This window comes from Geospiza fortis, unplaced genomic scaffold (assembly GCF_000277835.1).
Source record: "Geospiza fortis unplaced genomic scaffold, GeoFor_1.0 scaffold95, whole genome shotgun sequence".
Taxonomy (NCBI): domain Eukaryota; kingdom Metazoa; phylum Chordata; class Aves; order Passeriformes; family Thraupidae; genus Geospiza; species Geospiza fortis.
Window position 1 is genome coordinate 5,259,597 of NW_005054333.1, and position 11,246 is coordinate 5,270,842.

Consider the following 11,246-nt stretch of genomic DNA (forward strand, 5'->3'; position numbering starts at 1 on the left):
TGAAAAGATAACATATGATTTATTAAAGGGTCTTTTTGAAGGGGTCTTCCCCTAAAACTACCACATAGTATAAGGCTGTGGTGGTAGTTTCTTTTCTTCCAGTGGAAAAGCTGGTGATCCAGGTCTATGTTGCCATGAATTCAAACTATGGTACATGTTAGAGGGCTCATCTGTGTTTCACAATCCTGTTTCACTTAGCACCATATCATAGGAGCTGCTGTAAAAAGATCAGTGCCAAAAAGCACTTCCCAAAAAGGGCAACAATATCATCTGTACTTCCATTTCTCCTGTGCAATCTAAATCCAACCCAACTACACAAGGAAATATGAGGTATCTCTTTATAAGCAATCACTGCATACCTAGATGCTCAGATTGCTAAATGAAGGCAGGAAGGAAGGGTGAAGGCAGCAGCCCAAAGCCCAGATTTTCCTGACTCACTGCCGTGTCCCTGCTGTGTCCTCCAGCTGCTTCCACGCAAGTAACATTTTCTGCTGAGTCACAGCATGACAAGGCATTTTCCCCTCGTGATTAATCCCTTCTCTAAGAGCAATTCTTCTTCTGATTTGTGCTCTCTTCTGCCCTAAAGAAAGTGCCTGGGTCATGGCAAAAGCAGATCTTTCTCCTTTTTATGTCACATCTCCCTTTTTCCTGGCTATTGCCTACACCTTGCTTTGTCTCTGGAGCATGGGAATAACTGCAGCTCTCTTAGGGGATTGCCACTTATCCCACTTACTATCCATCTTATTAACCAACCTCTGCCAGAGAATGTCTGTAAATGCTCTTTATGGGGATTTTCTTTGGCAGAAACTGCTGTGGTAGCACAGGACTTGTAATACTCCTTTGCAGCTCTTACTGTATGTTGCAACAGCTTGCATAGCTGCTTTCCACACACTGTCACTGGCTAAATCATTCCTGGCATCAGTGGATAAGCTTTCCAGAACCTGCAACCCAGCCCTGACTAAGCCAGGGCAGGAATCTGGGTCCTGGGCTGTGTTCTCTCACTCAAGTGTTTTGAAACATTTGGATTTGACATCTCTGGGCTGACCTCACTTGGGCCACTGAGGAGCACACCAACCTCCCGAGTCATGGAGCTGGAGGCACCTGCTTCAGCACCAGCAAACAGTGTGTGTTGAAGCAGGTTGAGTCTAAAAGTAAACTGTGAGGTTCAAATCCTGCTTTTAGTAAAGCAGGTGCTGATATGAGTCAGTGGTTTATTGTTCTATTTATCACGTGTTTCAGAAAGCAAAATGTCGGGGTTTTATCTTTTTTGGATAAGACTCTGTGGAAAGCTCATCCAGTGAATCTGTGAGCTCTCCTGTAATAAGATAAATCTGTGAGCTCTCCTGTAATAAAATAACATAGCTAAAGCCATAGAAAAACAGTATTTATGAGGCACACAAAGGCACCATAGCTTGGCCAAACTTTTCAGACGGGAGGCCCAAACATTTCCGTGTTCGTGGAAGGTGTAATTTCTGTCACTGGGGAGGGAAGGCAAAGTTGTTTTCAGTCAGAGTCTTGTAGCCAGGGCTTGATTAAAAATTTTAAAAATGCAGAGCAGTACAGGTAGGAAATCATGAGGAAAAGTGTTTGTATGCAAGTTGGAGAGCTGTCAAAATTTAACTGTCTTTGAAACATATTCCTTAATTTCCTTTGTACAAACCCGGTGTCACAATGGCCCTTTTGTCATATTCCTGTGCTCTCTCCAGATGGTCAGTCCTAACACAAGGAACAGCTGTCACAACACTGCTACCAACAGAAAGTTAAGATGGATGGATATCTGGATGAGAGCTGAATCTACTGTATCTGAGGTCTGCAGTAAGGTTAGCAGGACAGGAAGGTGGGGGAAATGTGAATGAAATTTGGCAATTGTTATGATATTTCCAATTATCCTAAATATGAAAAGAAGAAGAAACAAAAAAAGGGATTTTTTTTGTCCACTTTAGACTACCTTGCCAAACATTGGATGTCAGAGCATCAGAGAAATATAGAATCATTTAGGTTGGAAAATACCTTTAAGATATCAAGTCCAAAGGTTAACCCAGCTGCCAAGTCCACCACTAAACCATGTCCTCAAGTGCCACATCTACATGTCTTTTAAATACCTTCAGGCATGGTGACTCAACCACTTCCCTGCACAACCTGTTCCAATGCCTCACAACCTTTTTGGTGAAGAAATATTTCCTAATGTCCAATCTAAACCTCCCCTGGTGCAACTTAATGCTATTTCCTCTTTTCTTGTCACTTGTTACATGGGGGAAGAGACCAACACCTACCTCACTTCAACCTCCTTTCAGGCAGTAGAGAGCAATAAGGTCTCCTTGAATCTCTGAGTGTTCAGGCTAAACAGCCCCAGCTCCTTCAATCACTCCTTGTAAGACTTCTGCTCCAGCCCCTTTACCAGCTCAGCTGCCCTTCTTTGGACACCTTCCAGCACCTCAATGTTTTTCTTGTAGAAAGGAGTCCAAAACTGAGCACAGGATTTGAGGTGTGATCTCATCAGTGCTGTGTACAGGGGGACAATCTCTGCCCTGGTCCTGCTGGCCACACCATTGCTGATCCAGGCCAGGATGCCATTGGCCTTCTGGGCCACCTGGGCACACTGACAGTGCGTGTTCAGCCACTGTCAACCAGCACTTTCAGGTCCTCTTCTGCCAGGCAGCTTTCCAGCCACTCTGCCCCCAGCCTGTAGCACTGTCTGGGGTTGCTGTGACCCAAGTGCAGGACTCAGCACTCCACCCTCTTATGTCACAGCCTTGGCCTTGGCCCATTGATCTAGCCTGTTCTGATCCCATTGCAGAGCCTTCCTACCCTCCTGCAGGTCAGCACTCCCACCCAGCCTGGTGTCTGTGAGCTTGCTGAGGGGGCACTCAATCCCCTCATCCAGATCACTGATAAAGATCTGGAACAGAGCTTGTCCCAACACTGAACCCTGGGGAACCACTTGTGATAGGCCATCCAATAAACCTTATAAATAAGCAGCAACTTCAAAGCAATGAACTAGTTAGTGTAAGGTATCGCTAGAAGAGGTGTGTTGCATGAACAGAAGTTCCCCAGGCAGCCTGGTATTTCAGCAAGAAGTGCTGCTGCTGCTGCTGCTGCTGCAGAGGCTTGCGCAGTTCTGCTGAAAGTGCCGCTGCTGCTTTCACATCCTGTTAGATTTCAGGAAACTTTGCTCAATCTCCCTGAAAGTGATTGACGTGGTTTCAGTCTCATTACTTTGCAGATACTTTGTTCTGTTTCAGAGGAAAAAGGGAATAGGAATGTCTGCGCCTTGCCCAGAAACCAGAAGTACCTGCTGAGAGTGAAACTGAAAAGATAAAAAGGCTTGCAGCTGGCTAACATGCTGGAGGCTCTCACTGTATTTCCTGGGAAGCCAGTGAAGAGAAAAAAGGGAATGTTATCTCCTTAAATCCATTCCTAATTTCCTAAGATCTGTGCTCTGATTTTCCACAGGCTGAAGATGACTCACCAAATAACTCACCCAAAGGTGTTCAGTGCCTCTTGAGAGCTGTGGCTAGAGAATGTAACATTGGGCCCCTAAAGGGAAAATGCCAAGAGAATACAGCAGTGACTGCTCACAGACCAAGGGCAAGAGCCATTGCTCACAGCTTTCCAGGATTGTGCAGGGTCCTCTCCCACTTCCTTTTTCTGTGAAGAAAAGATGATGAACTTCCATGGAGACCATGATGAACTTCCCCTGCGTGAAGAAACAGTGACTGGCTGACTCTATGGCTGCTAGTTGTAGGGATATTACAATAATTAATCAAACTGGCAGTCTCCAGTAGGTTATCTACAGCTGGTCCCTTCATTGTACCGGCAGGGAATTGAAAATGCAAGCTCTTTTGTCCAAAGACACAAAATGAATTAGTATCAAAGCTCACATGAAAATTCTTGAGGCCAAATGTAAATTTCAAATGCCCACATTACCAGTTAGATGCATCATCAAAAGTATTTAACTGACGTTTTGTAGTCACATGTCTTTACTGATAATTCAAACCATGTGACTATTTAAATTCCTAAGTCTGATGTTAGAATTGAAGGTAAGAAAACCTTATGCCTTATCTTAAGATGCAATAACCAATGACCCTGAACCCAGGGTAATTCACTGCTTATTTTCTAGAGATGGCATTACAATGACCAGGGTTTCTTAAAGAAATAGCCATACCCTTGATGAATCTGCTGAATGCAAATATGCAGATTTTGCTGTGGTAGCATAGGCTAAAAAAGAGCCCAGACAGCTCTAATCAGAAAAGCAGTAGAGCACATTGCAATTACATAGCAGGCTTTTCTCAGCACCATCCAGAGTAGGACTCATTAAAATTGGACTCTTTACAAAAACACTCTTAATATTGACTCTGTTATAATTGACCAACAGGTGTTTGGAGTTTAAACACGTGAAAACTGTGATAGATATTTTGTCATAGCACTAAATATTGTGCTCCATTCCCCCAGGTTCAGGGTTTGCTACAAGCCACAGTTTTTAAAAGATCCTGAGCTTTGTGAATTTTCTCTGGTAACATAGGCTGTATCTCAAACTAGCGGGATTGTAATAAGCTTCCAGGTATTGCAGGCTAGAACAGAAGTGTAGATGGCACTCACTGAAAGAAGTTATATGAATTACAATTGGAAGATATTTAGCCTATATTGCAGTTCACAAGCACCATCCCATTCCTCTCTGTAGTTTTGTGTTCAGAAGTCTATCACTGCAAGTCTAATCTTTCTTCTACTTCATTTTTAATAATGGTGATTTTTGCTGCAATGTAACAGGGTTACAGACACCATGCAAAACTGGACAAGACCCTACAAGTGTTTTGGGTTTGTCTGGAAGAACACGGAACATGGCTGTTTCCCATGAGTGTTGGTGATTGCTTCATCCCAGAATCACTTCCAGCTTCCCTCTTATCTAATTACCATGTACCACACAATGTAACCACAGCTTTTTAGATTGGTTTTGGGGCTTTGGGCCTTTCAGCTAGGAAAGTTTTAATTCTTCATATTTTCCCCAAAGCTCTCATCTTTTCTAATTTCCTGATACATGCAGGAGTGCCGAGTTTTAGCACTGGCTGTGGTGGTTTCACCCCAGCCAGCAGCCAAGCCCCACACAGCTGCTCTCTCATTCCCCTACCACTTGGCTCAAGGAGAGAATCAGAAGTGTAAAACCCAGACAACTCCTGGGTTGAGATAAAGACAATTTAACAGGGAAAGCAAAAGCTGTGCACACAAAGCAAAACAAAACAAGGAATTAATTCATTGCTGCCCATGAGCAGGTCATCCCCAGAAGAGCAGGGCCCCATCACATCTAACAGTTACTTGGGAAGACAGACACCATCACCCCAAATGTCTCTCCTTCCTCCTTTTCCCCCCCGCTTTATATACAGAGCAGGATGTCCCATGGTCTGGAATATCCCTTTGGTCTGTTGGGGTCACCTGTCCTGGCTGTGTCTCCCCCCAGCCTCCCATGCAGCCCCAGCCTCACCAGCGTGGCAGTACAAAAGGCAGAAAAGGCCTTGGCTCTGTGTAAGCCCCCCTCAGCAGTAACAAAACTTCTCTATATTATCAACAGCCCTGTGTGTTCTGCACACATCTAAAACACAGCCCCATACCAGCCATTGTGAAGAAAATTAGCCCAGCTAAAACTGGCCTTTTGTCACACTGCTGGTCTTTGCTGCTGAAACATTAACATGTTTCTGTCCTTAATGGATAATTCTTACTGACAAAACCTTCTTCAAGGGTTAGTTGAAAAATTAATTTACTGAAGCATATTCTAAGGAGATAAGGGAAGATGCTTGTCCCCTGTCACTGGAAAGTGGTGTAAAACTTCCCCAGTTCTCAATGAAACATGCCAAGGGTTTTGGCAGCTCTGCATACATCAGCAGGAGAAATTTCTAAATGAAAGTGGCCTGGCTCACTGCCTTCTCTTTGGCAGTTGATGCTTGTTACTGTATTTCCTTGGAATCAGTGAGATCACAGCCTCTAACCACTGCATCTTCCCATCTGGGAGAAAGTGACCCAGTCACGAAATCTTTTATTTAACTTAATATCAGTTAAAAGGAAAAACAAATTGCATGCACCAACACCTCTTCTGAATTAAGATGCACTTTTACTGCAGTGGTCCGAAATCTGTGTGCCCTTACCATAGCTCCCTCTTTGACCACTTTTTTTTTTCTTGGTGGTGATGGAGGCTGTGTCTCGGTGCCCTTAAGATGGTAACTAAATGGTAACCAACCTTATTGAATCAAGCTTTTGTATTAGATTAATTATGTCAAAGAACCAACACTGACAATCTGGATTTCAGTTTTGAAAATTTTATGGCACCTCATTCAGTGAATCCTACTCCTCAGAAACCATATTTTCAATAACCTCCTGAATTATAGTGGAGTTACCCTTGTAGAAAAGACATTTTCCTCTGGAAAAGGTGCCTTTGAATACTTTTCTGGAAATGATGGTGGAGCAGAAGCATTATATTACTGGGTCACTAGATCCCTGAACAAGCAAGTCTTTCCACTTCTGAATGTGTTGTAGTGTTTCTCTGGAATAGATTAAACTCGGGTATTTCTACTTGCTGCAGCAGACATTGAGGATAGGTGGCTAGTTTGGCACACAGAAGGCAGATGGGTAGTGAGCAGTTAGGAAGTGAATAAGTTTCTCCATCAGAGTTTTAGTGGAACAAGTCATGGACCAAGGTAGCACAGGGCCTGGAAAGGCTGCCAAGCATTCCTGATGTCCTCATCCCACCTAAGTCTCAGCTACAGAGACAAGAAAATGCTTCATAATAATGTTCAGAGGCTACCTTATTCCCTTTCTTTGTGCACTGTCTTTTTTCCAGCCTTTTTCTTGTATGCCAGAATCAAATAGCAGCAAATAGTCTCTCTTTGTTTGCCAAAGGTTTACAGGGGCAATGGATGCTCTGAGCTTTGTCTCTGACTTACTGCGTTTCTCTGGGCTGTGCCCTAAAGGGCAATACAGACAGTAGGGCAACATGTGTGCGTGAATCACAGAATAAATTATGTTGGAAAAGACTTCTGAGGTCATCAAGTTAAGCCTTGATGATGACCAAACACCACTGTGCCAGCTAGACCATGGCATGGAGTGACACATCCAGTCTTTCCTTAAATACCTTCAGGGATGGTGACTCCACCACCTCCATGAGCAGCCAATTCCAATGCCCAATCACTCTTTCTGGGAAGAATTCTTCCTAATTTCCAATCTAAGCTTCCTCTAGTGCGGTTTAAGACTGTATCCTCTGCTCCTGTCACTGGTTGCCTGGGAGAAAAGACTGACCTCACCTGGCATAGCCTCCTTTAAGGCACTTGTAGAGAGCAATAAGATCTCCCCTGAATTTCCTTTTCTCCAGGCTAAACAACCCCAGCTCCCTCAGTTACTTCTCATAAGATTTGTCATCCAGACCCTTCACCAGCTTTCTTGCTGCTCTCTGAACTCTTTGTAACTGGGCTGAACAATCCAGTACTCTGACTCTGCCTTTATTTTTTCTTATACTGCCCCAAACATTGATGTGACAGTGATATCCTGTTGTGTGTGGAGCTACCTGTGGTTCCACCATGATTCATGTGCTAACGCCTGTTCTGCTCAGGCCACACTGCCTATGTCAGGCTCTGAAGTCACAGCTATTTCCCAGGAACAGTTTAATTCCCTTCTAGCAGATCTGCATGTACTATCTGTTGGAAACATGACTCATCCATTTCTTTGGCAAAAACCCAACAAACTCCAAAACTTTTAGAAAATGGACAGTTGAAAAATGTCTCCTCTCTTTAGAATGAGTAAACCAAACCCCATTGACAGCTGGTGAATGATATTGTTGCCAAACTATTCAATTACTATGAGATAAAATAGTACAAGGATCACTCTTGGGCTGACCGTGGAAAAAAGAATGACATTATAATTAAGCACATTTTCAACATGGAATACAATCTTTGTCAGCTTTAAGCATGCTGCCTGTTCTGAAAGGGGAGTTCAGCACTTTTTACAGGGAAATGAGGGGGTTGAGAACCTACATGTTCACATCCTTCATCTGTGGGCTGGCCTGGAAAGGAGCAGACTGACTCTCTTTGACCTCTGCTTAGTAAGGGTAAAAACCTGCCAGTCTTTGTCTTGGAGGCTCTGGGAATGGAAATTACTGGAAATTGAAGGTGGTAGCAAAAGGGTTTCACCAGGATTTTGGCAGTAAATGTAATGAGTCAGGTAATTGCATGAAGTAGCTCTCTTGAGCATCTTCTGGCAATATGTTCATGATAGAATCAGATTCAGTAGAAAGTGCAAAACTTCCTTAGAAATCTGTGGAGTTAATTGAGCACTTATCCTAAATTCAGTATTGCGATGATTACTTCAAAAGCTTAGGTATAGCAGCTATCTAAAATATCAAACTTGTTGCAGTTAAGGTCTGATTCTTGCCTACATCTTATGTTTAAAAAAGTGCTGCTAGAACAGAATGTCAGCACTGTACGTGGTCTTTCCATCAGGCAGGGAATGGAGGAGCACATGACAACTTCCCCTTTGCTGGGATTTGCAGTCAGTCTTTGGTTCTAGCAGTATCTTGTATTGACTTTCATAAGCAAAATAAAAGGGTAGGAAATGCCCTGAAGACTAAACTGTCTGTGGAAGACTGACATGCAGAGATGCTGCCCAGACCAGCAGCCATCTTCATGTATGGCCCCTACAGATTTTACTTATTCTTCCCCTGCAGAGCTGGGCAAATGGTTCTTTTTTAGCAGCTCAGTTTCCTTTCCCCACCAAATGTATATTTTCTCCAGAATGTCTTGCTGATGCTCCATCTCCTGGGAAGGCAGGCGAATTTTCTGGAGGACAGCCATGAGATACTCCCACGACTGGGCTCTGCAATGCTTCTGGCCTGGAGAAGGGCATGAGAAGCTGGGGGAGGTGGGGGAAGCAGGGCTGGGGTGGGAGGGGAGGCTGTAAAAGGCAGCACTAGATGAAATACTTGGGGTTACAGCCCCGGTCTGGGGAAACACTAAATCATCTGCAAGGTGCTGAGTGTTTTAGCTGTACCATGGTTATACTGGGTAGCCTTTTAGGACCATCTGGGGTACAAGGAACAATGGTCTGTGATACAATGCAAAAACAAACTATATAACAAATTATTTACTTCATTTCAAAAATTACTCATTTTTTTGGCAGAGGAAAACTGCTTGGAGAAAACCACAAAAAATTTTTTTTTCAGTTTTTCAGAACACTTTGCATTTCTTAGGAATGGCGTGGGTGTTTTGGATCAATGGAGGAAGGTTTTAAAAATAGCAACATGAACTCCTATACTTTTCTAGCACTTAATCAGTAGTCTCATGCCAGGAAGAATTCTTTTTATCAAACTTACATGGGATCCTCTCTGGCTGCTGATTGATAACTGCCTAGGAAATACTAAGAATAGACAAAATTTTCAGAGTCCTATTTAAATAGCAGGATTCATGGTTGACCAAAATAGTTGAAACACTTTCCTTATGTTAACTTATTTATGAGTTATTTCTACTTTGTATCTTGCACAATATTGCTACAAAACTTGCCAGGCATGTTTTTAGAAAGAGTCTTTATTCTATAAATTTGCTTTAACATCTTGGGAATTCTCTGGCTGCTGATTTTGATGAGCAAGAAGTACACATCTGACACTTAGTCTTTGTGCAAAGTCTTGCTTTGTAGTTTAACATTAGGTTCACTGTTTAATAAACCTGTTATTCTTCTTTCTGCTCCAACAATCACAAAAATTCTATGAGGACTCTTGAATAAGACACCCTGGCTGATATACTATGTTAAAGAAGTATGATACTGTATATAAGAAACACAACTTGCAGTTCACATATTGAATATAGGTTTAGTGTGTTTCTTAGAGTTTGTGTAATGTTAGTAGCCAGTCAGGATATACTACAATGATCTTCAGCTCAATCTCTAAAATTCTTACTAGACTAGCTGTGTGCTGACTCTGTTAAGGAAATGACTTAGGAAGCAATAGACAGAGAAGAAGGGGTGGATTCAGCTGCTTTTTGAGAAAGTGTAGTAGCTAGTTAGTCTGGGAAGTTATGCAAAGACCAGTCCAAGACAGATGTGATGGCTGTGAATTGTGGTGCTTGCTACCTACGTTCTCACATTAGGGCATACGTTACTGGGCTTGTTCACCAAAGTGTAGAATTAATAGCTTGTGCAATCCGTGCAATTTGTTCCTTTCAAATTCCCTCCCTTCAAGTCTTGATGATAGTGTGTTCCAGTAAATCAACAGCGGAGGGGTTTTTTTCCTTCCTGGTATTTGTCTGAAGCTTCAAATAATGTTATTTTAGCCCTTAAAAATTGGAAGTAACCAATAGTAGTTGGACACATCTCTCATTACAAAGTTGGCAGACAAGCCTGTGAAATCCCACACTTGTAGCTCTGCCAAGTGGAAAGGGAAAGCAGAATGAGGGCAGGGGAAGCCACCACTGTGCTGTAGAGCTGGCTGGCGAGAGGTGCGTCAGCAGAGTGACTCTCACTTGACACAAGTCAGGGGCTATGAGGGGGACATGTAAAACTAATTAAGTTTATGTATCCTCAGGGCTTTGTTCACTGCTGGAAATTACATGCAAAAGGAAGAAGCAGTTTTGGAATGAACTCTGGGGGAACTTTTTTGGAAAGTTTTGTGGTGCTGTAACCACCTTTACAGGAAGAAATATCCCCAAAGGTTGATTTCCTTCTGTGAAATGGTCTTGACCCTTTTAAAAACAATGAAGCACTCTTCAAAAAATCTCTTTTAATTTTTTTTAAAAACTTGTTTTCTTCTTGTTTAGGTTTAGTCGTTTGAATATTTCAAAATATCATTTTCCCTGAAGTATTTTATAATCATTTATACACTGCATATTAAGGGTACAGCAGCTGCAATTCAAGATTTAAGGCTTAAAGGAGGATATTCAAAATGACCCTCCTCCTTACTGAACCCTAAACCTAATACTGAGAGACATGTTTAGTTCAAAATGAAAAATAAATGAAAGACCTTTGTTTATTGAACTTGCAGACACATTAATTCCCACTTTTTCTCGAAGACTTTTTTCCCTTGGAAGATTCTTCTCAAAGTTATCATCAGTAAGAAAGGATTTAGGCATGGTCCTTTTGTTACCTCCTGTAATAAAGAAAGTGAACCACTGGCAGTGTCTTAGCTGTGGAGCCCCTGTTGGCCACTGATAATAGCCAGGCTTTAGAAGCTTAAACGACAGTGGTGGTTTTTATTTTGCAGATAGCTAGAGCTGAATTCATTG